The sequence below is a fragment of the Nicotiana tabacum genome, chromosome 3 (assembly GCF_000715075.1).
Source record: "Nicotiana tabacum cultivar K326 chromosome 3, ASM71507v2, whole genome shotgun sequence".
Taxonomy (NCBI): domain Eukaryota; kingdom Viridiplantae; phylum Streptophyta; class Magnoliopsida; order Solanales; family Solanaceae; genus Nicotiana; species Nicotiana tabacum.
In genome coordinates, this window is record NC_134082.1 from 154,455,602 (window position 1) to 154,468,011 (window position 12,410).

Consider the following 12,410-nt stretch of genomic DNA (forward strand, 5'->3'; position numbering starts at 1 on the left):
TTTCCTTCTTCGTATCCTTACTCTTGTTTTTCTAAAACCTTATCATTCTAACATACTTTAGCTTGCAATCGATTCCCTTATGCTTTTCTGGAATATCAAGCGAGACATTGCATCGTCTCTAACTCTTCTTTTACTCTCTAATTAGATCTTTCGGTACTTAGAAATCATAGGCTGGAAGGTATGCCACTGACAATGCTGTTATCATTTCTGGATATTGAATCCCCGCGCTTTTAGGCTTATATCCGAAGTATGGACTATTTACAACCATCTGCATCTGAGTATATAATACGTCGTTCACCTTTACCTTACTTATTTTAAAGTTTCGCATCACATTTTTTTATATCCTTCATGACCTTCCTTCTATATAGGTAGATTTCACATCCACAATTTGAAGCTCTATTATAATACTTGCACCTCTGGTGCATACACAATCCGGTGGGAGCTTCATACTGACTTCTTATGAGGCTGGAATATCGTAGAGCCGTTATAGAATATGGCTAATGTACTATCTCTTTTGTACCTCTGATATTAAGGGTGATCTTGCAATGTTCTTAATCAAGATTTCTATAATTTTCTTGGTCCAATAATCAGATTCCTACTTTACTTGGTTGATATAACTCTTTAGTTTCTTCTAACTTCTGATCAGTTTTCATGTATGCTTAAGTTATCTTTTGATCTGCGGCTCCTGGTATTAGTTATTACTTTAGCCTTTCATGGGCGTTATGGAATATCCGTGATACAATCTTCTAACAGCTCAATCCTTTGTCTATGCCCTGGGCTCAATTCGTTCTTTTAACTTATACCGGAGTCTTCTATATCTGTATAATTGTCAATATATATGTTGCATGGATAATACTCCAAAATCTTGTGTGTATCCATAATATACTAACTCTGGATCATTGGTTGAATAATTCTTTTCGTTCTATCTCAGCTTTCTTTAAATGTACGCAATTACTTTTTCTCGTCTTTCCGCCCCTTGCTGCGTGCATACTTAACTTATCCTAGTTCCCACGCATGCCAGAATTTTTGTGCAACTCATATGGTCTCGAATATAACCTTCAATTTGTTGTGAGACTTCTTTTACACAACCATTTCTCCTTCGAGTTCCTATATTTAGGTTGAAGCCTTCTTCATTATTTTCTCGGCTAGTCTCCCATTGTAATACTTAGGGAGGACCCTCTGACTCTTATTAAGTTGCGATCTTTTTACATCGTATACCCGATGGAATTTTTGATGTTCTTCCTCGCCTCTAATTATCCGTAGTTACTTACCTCCACGCCCTTGTGCTTGTAGGGTCTCTTCTGAACTAATATTTCTATTGTCTTCCTAGTGACATTCTCTTTTATTTCCATAATACTCATATGGTACCTTTTACTATCCCAACTCATATCTGAATATTTCTCAAGGATCACGATATCATACTGCGAGACTCAATTTCCATGTTGGGGTTCACTATGTTTATCTTGCATAATCTGTTGATTTGTTTGTATCCTCTTGTCTAGCCATAACTAGGCTCTTCCTAAATCAGCTACTAACTACTCGTTGGCCCATTCTCATATCGATATTCCGCGTAACATTTCTTGGGTTATTTCCTATGTCTTAACATGCCTCTTGCACCGGCTCCTTATATATTAAGTGTTCATTCGCATTTATTTATTAATAACATCTGGGAGAGAACCCTTACTTTATATCCCTGACGTCGTGTTTGCATAATGTTCTGGAATTGTAGCATATATGTAGGATTTGGATAATTGTAATCTCATCCCTTTTTTATTTTTTTCGCTTTCTTCCTTTACCATTCCATAATTACTAGAACCACTTAATTATGGATTAATGTCACATCATTCCATATTCCCCCCTTTAGGGGAGTACTAAGAGTTGGAGCTACGATGACCTACCTACAGATGTTTTACCTCTTCATCTTTGGCATCCTTTTTCACATTATCGATGACCCTTACTCGCCTCGCGGTAATCCTTCTGTACCAAGGATAACAAAATTCCTTACTCGCGATGGTGACACTTAGTGTAACTGGCACATATAATCCCTTAAGCTTAACTTTGCTCACATTTCTTAATTTAGGGAAGCGTCTTCCTGAGTGACCATTCTATGAATTCATCATGGATCTCCTTCTGTTGTCTATTTTATTATCGCTGGAACGCAATCTGAATTCTCATGATGCTGACTATTATCAAATTACTCAGTCTCTAATTCATTTTTAGTTTATCTTATTCACCAGTCCATAATGATTTCTATTACTCTAGGGTCTAACATTTCCTTCTGTTAATCACGTTAGAGTTGCAAACTTATTTCTCGAAATGAGGATGTGATTGTATAGCCTATACTTTTTTGTTGTCTTAAGGCCCATCACCTCTCGTCTTTTTTTTTCACTTGACTATAGACTCTGTAATGCTGTCATTCATTCATTTTTTATCTACCGTTGTCATCCATATATCATGTTTTACTAATAATACTTCATTAACTCTATTCTTATTTCTTGCTAACATTTCTGTCTATCACTTTATTCTAAAAACTTCGACAAGATATTCTTTTGCTTTTAGCTCCCCTTTGATCCATCCACTGGCTCTTTGGGTTGCTTAACATTATCTCTCTACTAGGGATGGAAGCCATACTAAGATAATATTTATCCTTTCCAGGCTTCCAGTGCCTATCTTTTTACTACTCATATCTAGTTGTACTAGTTTAGAATGCACCATGTGGGTGTCTCACAAGGAGATTTATTAGCACATTTGCAATATCCTTCGGCAATGTTAACTAGCACAAACAATTCATCCACCATTTTGGGTCACTCTAAACCCAGCCGGATCGTGATGTTATGTCCTCCTCTTAAACCATATTTGTTAACTCCCATAAAGCATAACTTAGATCGTCATGGCCAATTGTACATACCTCTGTTACTGTTGAAGGTAACTCAAAATGCTTATATCTCTCTTCCTAAATGGTAAATAAGGATGATCATCATTAATCGGGTACCTCGTACCCTCTTTTACCTAGCTTCCTTTACATATTGAAACTTGTATCTAACTTTCAGCTCTATTGTTGTCTTTTTACCGTAAGAGTAGATAAGTACTCTTTCCTACAAGCTCCTTATCAAGAACCGTACAACTTTTAGTACCAGGATCTGCTAAAGACCTCACATTTACTCATCATAAGCAAGATGCAAAATCGAGTTCCTCTAACTCAACACTTCCACATCTACATCTCCTATCAATCGTCTTTCTGAATGTAGGCATCATCTTATTACGAATAAAATAGAAGTTAAGAATTTGAATTCTTATAAGTGAGCTTTACCACACGATCTAAAGTAAGAAGAAAGAGTGACAATCCTAAATGCCCTGTAGCCTCCTGCTTATAAGTGTGGTGCACAACACACCCATAAACAAGACTCTACTAGACACGGCTTATAGACTCCCTAGGAAAGAACTGCTCTAATACCACTTTTGTTATGACCCAAACCGATGGGATGCGACGGGCACCCAGTACCTTACTCAACCGAGTACCGATGTAACGTACCTTTATTATTACATCACCATATACACGTGGCATACGGCCTAATAGGCCAACATGATCATTTATAAACTCAAAACATAGGCAGATAAGGCCATACAAGTATTTGTATACATGACATCTGTCACAAGTCTCTAAGAGTACATAAGTATCATAAAGGTCGGGACTGAGCCCCGCCATATCAATCCATACATGTCCTAATTATACTGACTAAATAAGCAATTCCGGAACAAATGGAGCGCACCAACATCTTCCACTGAGCTGATAGCCTACTTGGAGGACTCTCGACCTATCTATCGGGACCTATGGGAATGAAACGCAGCATCCCCGGGCAAAAGGAACGTCAGTACAAATAATGTACCGAGTATGTAAGGAATGAAAATCAGCAAATAATAATCATGAGAGAAACATGGAGTAAAAGACTCCACATGTACGTTTTCATAGCTCTGTAAATCATTTTATTTTTTATAATGTCATGTATATGCATATAAATGTCATACCATGCATGGGCAATCCTCTGAGGGCATCTCATCATATCATCTCGGCCACTGTGGGCAACTCATCAACGTATACCAACTGATCAAGTGGTGGTGCGTATATAATGCCGTAACCTTTTCCCATATCCCATATACATATATATACATATATAGGCGTATATAACGCCATCTGGTCATGGGTCAATGTACATGAATGTAATGCATGAGAAGTACGTCAATAAAATTTCTTGGAATGTCATAAGACCGTTGTCTTTGAATAATATCATGAAGTAAACTTTTCAAACTTATGTATTTTTTTAGACCCGTGAATAGATGATAGAATAATATAACACATGGGGAATCAAAAACATAAACATCTCTAATATTTCTATGAATAGAGTCATGTATGGAAATTGTGCATTTGCACGTTTCATTTTTATCGTATGGATCATGCCAAAAGAAAGAAGGGATAGCCTTAACATACCTGATCCAATTCTCTTTGACAATTCCTCAAACACACGTCAATTTCAACACACATAACGGTGGATCGAAGTAGGGAAACATTCATATGATATTCTTGAGAAAGATTGTGCCGTGCTCTCTTAAAATCATATCTCATGTTGCGTATCATTATAAGGCTTCATATTAGCTTATTTAGAATCCATCAGTTACCTAGCAAATATGTGTATCTCACTTAATAATATAGGAAAGATTTTATAACACTATGACTTGTGGGCCCCACCTCGTATGGTGACTAAGCGAACTAAACATATTAATTTTGACACCTTGAATTGTGACTTAAGAGTCACTTCTTACTTAGTCCCTTGGCAGCCACGTTTTGGACTTTTTGGCCTTATCCCAATCACAATTTATTAATTTTTTTTGTTATCTTATTAATCTCCCACTGACCGATAATTAACCAATTATTCACATAATTAAGAATTTTCTCAAATTATTTAAAATATTACTCACTTTATACTCCTTTCTCTCATGGTCATGTGGTACATTGTATGTCACTAGTCTATAAATACGGGTATTATATCTTGGACTGTATTTTATCCCCAAATTGCCAAAATTCGACTGAACTCAGTTTCTTTGATTCACTTGCCCTCTTATATTCACGAATTAACTTACCACTTATTTGAAATAGAGTAATACTTATAATCCCAAAATGAATCTCATTCCCGAACTTATGTCGATTAACTTACGATGAAGCTTTAACGCATGACGACGCTTTAACGTACGAAAATGCGGAATGTAATATCTCGTTTTCGGACTTTCATCAGTTTACTTATGGCATACTTTCACGTACAAAAAACGTAAGGTGTAATAATCACATGGTCCTTCATATGATACAGCTCCAGGCCAAACATCGGTTTCACCATTTGAATTTCTTGTCAGCTCAATCTTGTTCCTACCTCTCAGTAAGAATGTTAGTTTCATCAATGATAATATGCACACTTTTTTACACACATAGTTCCTTTATTGTATATCTCATGGGCTTCACTATGTGAAGAATATTGCAAGAATACTCCCTCATCATTTCTGAGATCAAACTTTCATAGGGAGTCTTTTTAATTGTTATGAACAAAGCATTTGTATCCAAATGCCCTAAGATGTGATATATTTGGATTTCTCCCTTTAAGTAACTCATATGAAGTTTTCTCAATAAGAGGTCTAGTCATGCATCTATTTACGATTTAGCATGCAGTGTTCACAACTTCTGCTCATAAGCTATGAGACAATTTGCTAGAAAGTAACATAGTCTTAGCCATTTCCTCCAAGTCTTATTCTTTCTTTCAACTAATTTATTTTGTTGTGGAGTTCTATGAGCAAAAAAAATTATGATCTATTTTGTTGTGCATTCTTAAACTCAATACCTAGTTGTTTATGAATTTTTCTAACAAATGAAGTGAACATGTCAAATGCTTCATCTTTAGATGTTAAAACAGTTTTCAAGTAAATCTACAGTAATCATCAACAAACACCATAACATATCTCTTACCACATCTGCTCATTGTCCTCATTGGTCCACACAGATCCATATGGACCAGTTCCATATATCTAGTAGTACTCACCATTGTTTTACTTTTGAAAAAAAAAACTTTACATGCTTCCCCCTTGCACAAGACTCACAAACTTTATCTTCCTTGAGCATAATGTTAGGCAGCCATATCACCAAGTCCTTGGAGACAGTGAGTGAAAAGCTTATTCTCAGAAAGTGTGAGGTACTTGCTTTTGGGATCCCATTTAGGTGTAGAGTTCCCAAAGCCAAGTCCCCTTCTGTTGCTACTTAATATTCTTATAGCTATGAAAGTGCATCAGAGGAGATGTTCCATTTACATGTTCTATATAGTCGATGCTTAATCTTAGTGAAGTCCTCTTTCAAAGCTCTTACTTGTTTTTAACGTTAAGTCATTCTCTAGTTTGAGTTGTTCATCACTGGCCATTCCTTTACTTATTCCTTACTTTAACTTCAGATTTTCAGATCTAAGTTCTAAAACAGTTATATCAAGTGCATGAACCTGGTTCTTCAAAATAGTATTTTCTTTTTCAGTTTCACGAGCTCTAATTTCCATGTTTTTGCACTTTGCTTTTAAAAAGTTACTCTTTTGACAATTGTTCTTTTTCAGAATTTATATTCTTAAATTCATCAATTAAAGTTAACAATAATTTTGATAGTCTATCTTTAGAAAGAAATTTAATTTTATCCTTTTGGTCTATAAAACTTATCTCATATTTTTTATCAGGTTCATCTTCAGACTCTTTAATTGCTATAAGAGCTCGCTTAGCATCATTATCATAATTAGTGACTTAGTGTCCTCATCTAAACTATTTTCCCAAGCAACAACCATCACTTTGGATGACCCTTTGTTGTAGTTCTTTTTATCATGAACTTGTTCTTTCTTCATGTTTCTTATTTTAAATCTCTCATTTTTCTAATCGACTTTTCACATATGATAGTTCTTGATTATGTGGTTCTTTTTTACTATATTTGAAGCATCCATCAGTCATATGCAAGTGATCTCTTCTCTTCTCCTTCTATAAAGAATAATAGCGATCATTGGATAGGGGTATAGTGGTGAATTGCTCGTTACAGTTTTTAGATAGTGAACTCATCTTGATCTTTTCCTAAAGTATTTTTCTCTTTGAGGATAATGTTCTCTGATAGAAATTGATGATTTATAATTCAATACCATACAAGAGGGGGTGATTTGTATGGTGTTTAATTTTCGTGTGCACTAGATTATCGAAGGACTCGGTCCTTCTATGTGTTCCTTACACTACATTTGTGGAATAAATAATAAAGAAAGTAAAGAATATAAGGATTTTTACGTGAAAAACACCCGGCTCAAAAGGTGAAAAAACCATGACCTACTACCCTGTAGAACTTTCCCAAACACTTCACTACAGCTCTGAGCTAACAACAAAGTTTACAACCTCTTGCAAACCTAAGGATTAACTCTAATCCTTATAGCAACATATCACAGTTGTTGTGACTACTTCAAGTTAATTCTAACTTGAAAGATACAACTTGACTTTACAACTTTTTGCAAACCTAAGGATGAACTCTAACCTTGTAGCAACACACCACATGTTGTTGCGACTACTTCAAGTTAACTCTAACTTGAATGATACAACTCCACTACTTAGTACAATTTGCTTCTAAGAAAGTTGAAAGATACAATTCAAAATGCCTACTACACTTTGAACTAGAAAGAAAGACATACACATAAAACTTTTTATGGAACTGGCTCTTCAATTTGGTTCGTGTAGCTGACGAGTGCAAAAAATAACATGAAATTGATGCTCGCTAGTTAAAGATAGTATAGTTTAATTATTGTCTCCATGGGAATTGAATTTAAATAATGCTCTAGTAATTTCTGGTTTAACTGCTATTCAGGATGATCAAAACTTGATTTGGATTGATTACGAACTACGATTAACTACTAAAGTAAAACAATTGACTGCAAAGAACTAGAGATTAGCAGAGTTGATTTCTTATCAATGTGAGGAATAAGGGTTTGACAAGATAGGTGCAAGATAGCTATTTGGGATTTAACTCTAGTTTAATTCACTTTAACGTTCTAATTATTCTTACGAATTCACTCGATGATTAGTTCAAACGTGTAGTCAAGACTCCTCTCTCGATTAAGTCTTAACTCTACGAGTTGAATTAATGTAAGCACTGTGAAAGTATGCACGCACGCGTTAGTAGATTAGTCTTTAGGAAAACGCCTCTTGAATATTCTCCTAACTTGATTTAATCAACAATTCAACAAGCGCTTTCGATTACTTAAGAGAATAAATGAGTTAAATCAAACAAAATAATGTAAAGATAATCACCAAAATATTCCTCTTTTGATTAAATGATCCGTGAATAAAGTTGCAACAATTCAAAGCTCCATAAATGAATTCAAGCAAAGAACTAGAGTTAGAATCCATAAATATTTATCAAAATACCATACCCGTCAAGCCCTAAAAGAAACTACTCCATAATCATGGAGAAATCACACAAATATAATTAAAGAATAAGAAAATATCAATCTAACATTATAATCCAAACTCTTGTATTGAAGTGATGGAAATATGACGAAATCCTGTGTCTTGTAGCCTCCAATGCTCTCCCAAAGTTTCCAAGGTCAAAAGTCCTTTAAAATTTGTGTTTTTGATGTATTTATACCATGTAGGAACGAGCCCGGATGAAACTATCCTTTCCAAGCTGATGTAAAAAAAGTTGGATGAGAAAATACCCTACCGCGGTGCACCGGGCGACGTACTATGTGCCGCATTAGTGAGAAAGTTCAAAGGCCTATTTTCTTACCTTGCAAGAATTTTGCACTAGTGCCCCACTGCGCATGGAGCGGGGCAGTAGTGTAGTTTTCTTAGAGTAATTTTGTTTTCTCACTTTTTTACATCCAGACTTGGTTCTCGACTCCCAAATGTGATCACGGCTTAATTTTTGGGCTTTTACTCAGACTTCAAAGCTCCAACTTGCTCAAATTAGCTTCAAACTATCTTAATAGCTCGGAATCATTTCCTACAAGGCATAAAACATGTAATAAGCACAAATTACCATTATTTAAGCTCAACCACAAGTAAAATGCAGTGATTATAGTGTAAATTTTGACTAAAATATGGGTTTCTAGCCTAGCATCAACACCCGACACTTGAACCATTGCTCGTCCTCGAGCAATCAAACTGCACTTCACATAGAGACGACCTTCTTATGAGACAACTTCCTTAACGCATCATGCCAAGAATATTTAAAGCAGACTAAGCACCATATCATAACATCCTAGCCTCAAAGACTCAACTTAAATGAACCACGTATTTTTCAAAATTTCGCTCACTTTCTCTAACATAGAGGCTAAAGGTATCACCTTACCTTCACAAATAATGTGTCCTCACACTAAAGATCGAGAGTAGTTCCACACACAATAAAATTCAAGAACAAATAGGAACTCAAGATAAAAAGAATTCACTCACGCTCAGAAATAAAATTCATGCGCCACAAAAAACGTACCATAGGATTGCCCGAAGTGTAGTAATCTACTAATTTGTGCTCATTCAGTCAAGGATCAAATAGGACTTTATTTTGGTTGTAATGTAGGCCGCAAGATGGGTAGGATACATTTGGATATAGTAACTATTCCTCCCTAAACACTTTAATATATACAATTTCATAATTTAAACACCACACTTGTGTTGAACCAAACCCCAACCTTCATACATAATAGCATCAAGCTCCCAATATCTTTAAGCACAAACAAGATGAGAACTACCACTAGTATGGAATCCATTTTTTTATGTTTTGATTTTTTTTATTTTCAAGAACACTCACTCTTTTTTTTTTCTTTCAATTCCCTACAAGTGGCTTTCACAATTTTTCCAGTAATGCACCTTTATCCCTTTTCAATAGTTTCACTCAAAAACCCGACCATACCTCAACTTTAGCTTTCACATGCTCATAAAAATTTTAGGTGCTCAAATGAGGTAAAAGGTTCAAGCAGATAGCCAATTCAAATTAAATGGATCAGGATTGTAGTGTGGTTGCCAAAGAAGTAAGATTACAGGCTTAAAAGGGTTAACTAGGATACACAACAATTAGGCGGGTCACAGACATATAATTGGCTAAACAAAGAAATGCCTATATCACTTCCTATAATGAACAAGACTATTATTTCGCTTTGCAAACACATGGGGTAAGTTCTAGGCATCAACTGACATGCACATAATATCACAACAACCTCACATACACATTGACATATAACTCACTTAGGATTGGATCTATCCTGACTCTCTAGTCAAAGCAGTTAAGCAATGTTAAAATAAAACAAATTAAGGCACTATAATATATGAGTCAAGAACTGAGCCTAGGCGTCACAACTAAACAACTCACTATTCTCAAGGTACGACAAAGTTAAGAGCAGTTATCTCCATTTAATATCGTAACACAAGACTTCTCTATTCCTAATAAAAGAAGAACTAACTATGCCCAGTTCAAGCAAAAATCCCTAAAAAAGAACCGCAGAACAAAGAAAACCAGGGAGAAATTGTTACATTACCTAAGAAAATAAAACAAAATAAAAGACACCTTTTTTTTTTCTTCTTCAACTTTTATCCTTCAAGAAGACAGCCAAGGAAATCCATCGTCAAAGTTCCCATACCAATCAAACCTCAGTAAAACTTTAAATTTCAAAGTTTAATCCGGAGCAGAGACTTTGTAATCCCATGAATAGTGATCCTGTCACTATTCATCGGCCATAATTCCGGAATCCGGCAAGGTAAGATCACAATATTGGTACCAAAAGAACACCCTTCTCATTGTGAACAACCTCCTTTTGATTTTTTCCTAAAATCTATCCCCATTCAAAATAGATTTTAATTTTACTTTTAAGAGTTACTGTAGCAACAACCTCCCATTAGCCAATTTCAACATTTCTGCCAGCGATAGCTACTGCTTATTTAACGTGAAGCTTGGATGGTTTGTTTTTAAGGGTGATTCTAAGTTCTGAAGCTAAATCAACAACAGATTAAAAACAGATCTTATTTTGCTTTGAAGAGTTACTGTAGCATCAAATTAGCAAAAATTGTGCTTTTCTTGTCATAAGTATTAACGTGGAAAAGAGTTTTCATAGGTGAAAGAGAGTGTTGACGCGAAAGAGTTTTGATCTATGTTGTCTCAAGTTTTTAAAAAAAACTTTACAGTTGGAAGATCCTTCACGGAGTGTTGCCATGGCCACTATGGCCAGTGGCCAGCTACCCGCAAACGCTGGGACACCTCCCCAGCCTCCCCTTAACATCACCCAGCCATGCACGAGACAACAATAAAAGTTCCAAAAACTATGGATTATGCAAATGCTGTAAAACCCACGACTAGTACTTCGACAATGCAAGATCGAGCAGCAGTAGTTTATCCAATCCCCCCAGACAAGCCCAACTCTTTCAAGGACAACCAACAGTATGCTTTACAGAATCAGAAGTTGAATGTATGAACTATATTGAAGGACTGCAACAGGCAGATGTGTGCAAATTTTCATACGGATGGCCAGAAATCAATGAAATACGTCGAATTGTTCCTATGCAATGTGGTATCAAAGCTGATTGCAACATTGGATATCTTCGTGACAGGCACATTTTGATTCAATTTTCATTATGGCAAGATTACGTATATTTCTCGTCAAAAGGTGTGTACTATGTTAAGGATAAGCATGGGGATGAATTTCAACTAAGAACTTTGATCTATGATGCAAAATTTAAAGTTGGAGAGGAGACACCTAAGGTAATGGCTTGGATTTCATTCCCTAATTTGCTGCCTACCTATTTTGTCAGAGAATGCTTGTTCTCTCTAGCTTCTGTTGTAGGTAAACCCCTTCACTTGGATTTGGCTACTGTCAAGAGAACTAGACCTAGTTGTGCTCGTGTTAAAGTGTTGGTGGATCTGCTAGCTGACCTCCCCAAGAACGTTCGGATGGACATTGTCAATGAAGTAAATGGGGATGTTAGAACTGAATGGGTAACCATTAACTATGATTATTTTCCAAAGTACTGTAAAGAGTGCAAGTTACAAGGCCATGACATGCTTGAATGTTGGAGAATTAATCCTGATTTAAGGGAAAGCAAAAATGTCCAGCAGCAGGAAAATGTCGAAAATGTGAAACAAGGCACTAAGAAACCGGCAAAAAATGATGCTCCTTTGATGATCCTTACTAGTGGTAAGGTAGTTGGTAATGCATGTCCTCGATGGAAGGAAGTTCGAGACAATAGGGGACTAAACAAAGGCAAACAATCTGAAGGTACTAATGCAGAAGGGAAAGAAATAGTTCTTCTTAACAATACAGCTGTGACAAAACAAATACAAACAACCAACCAATTTGTAGTGCTAGAAATTGAAAATGGTGAGA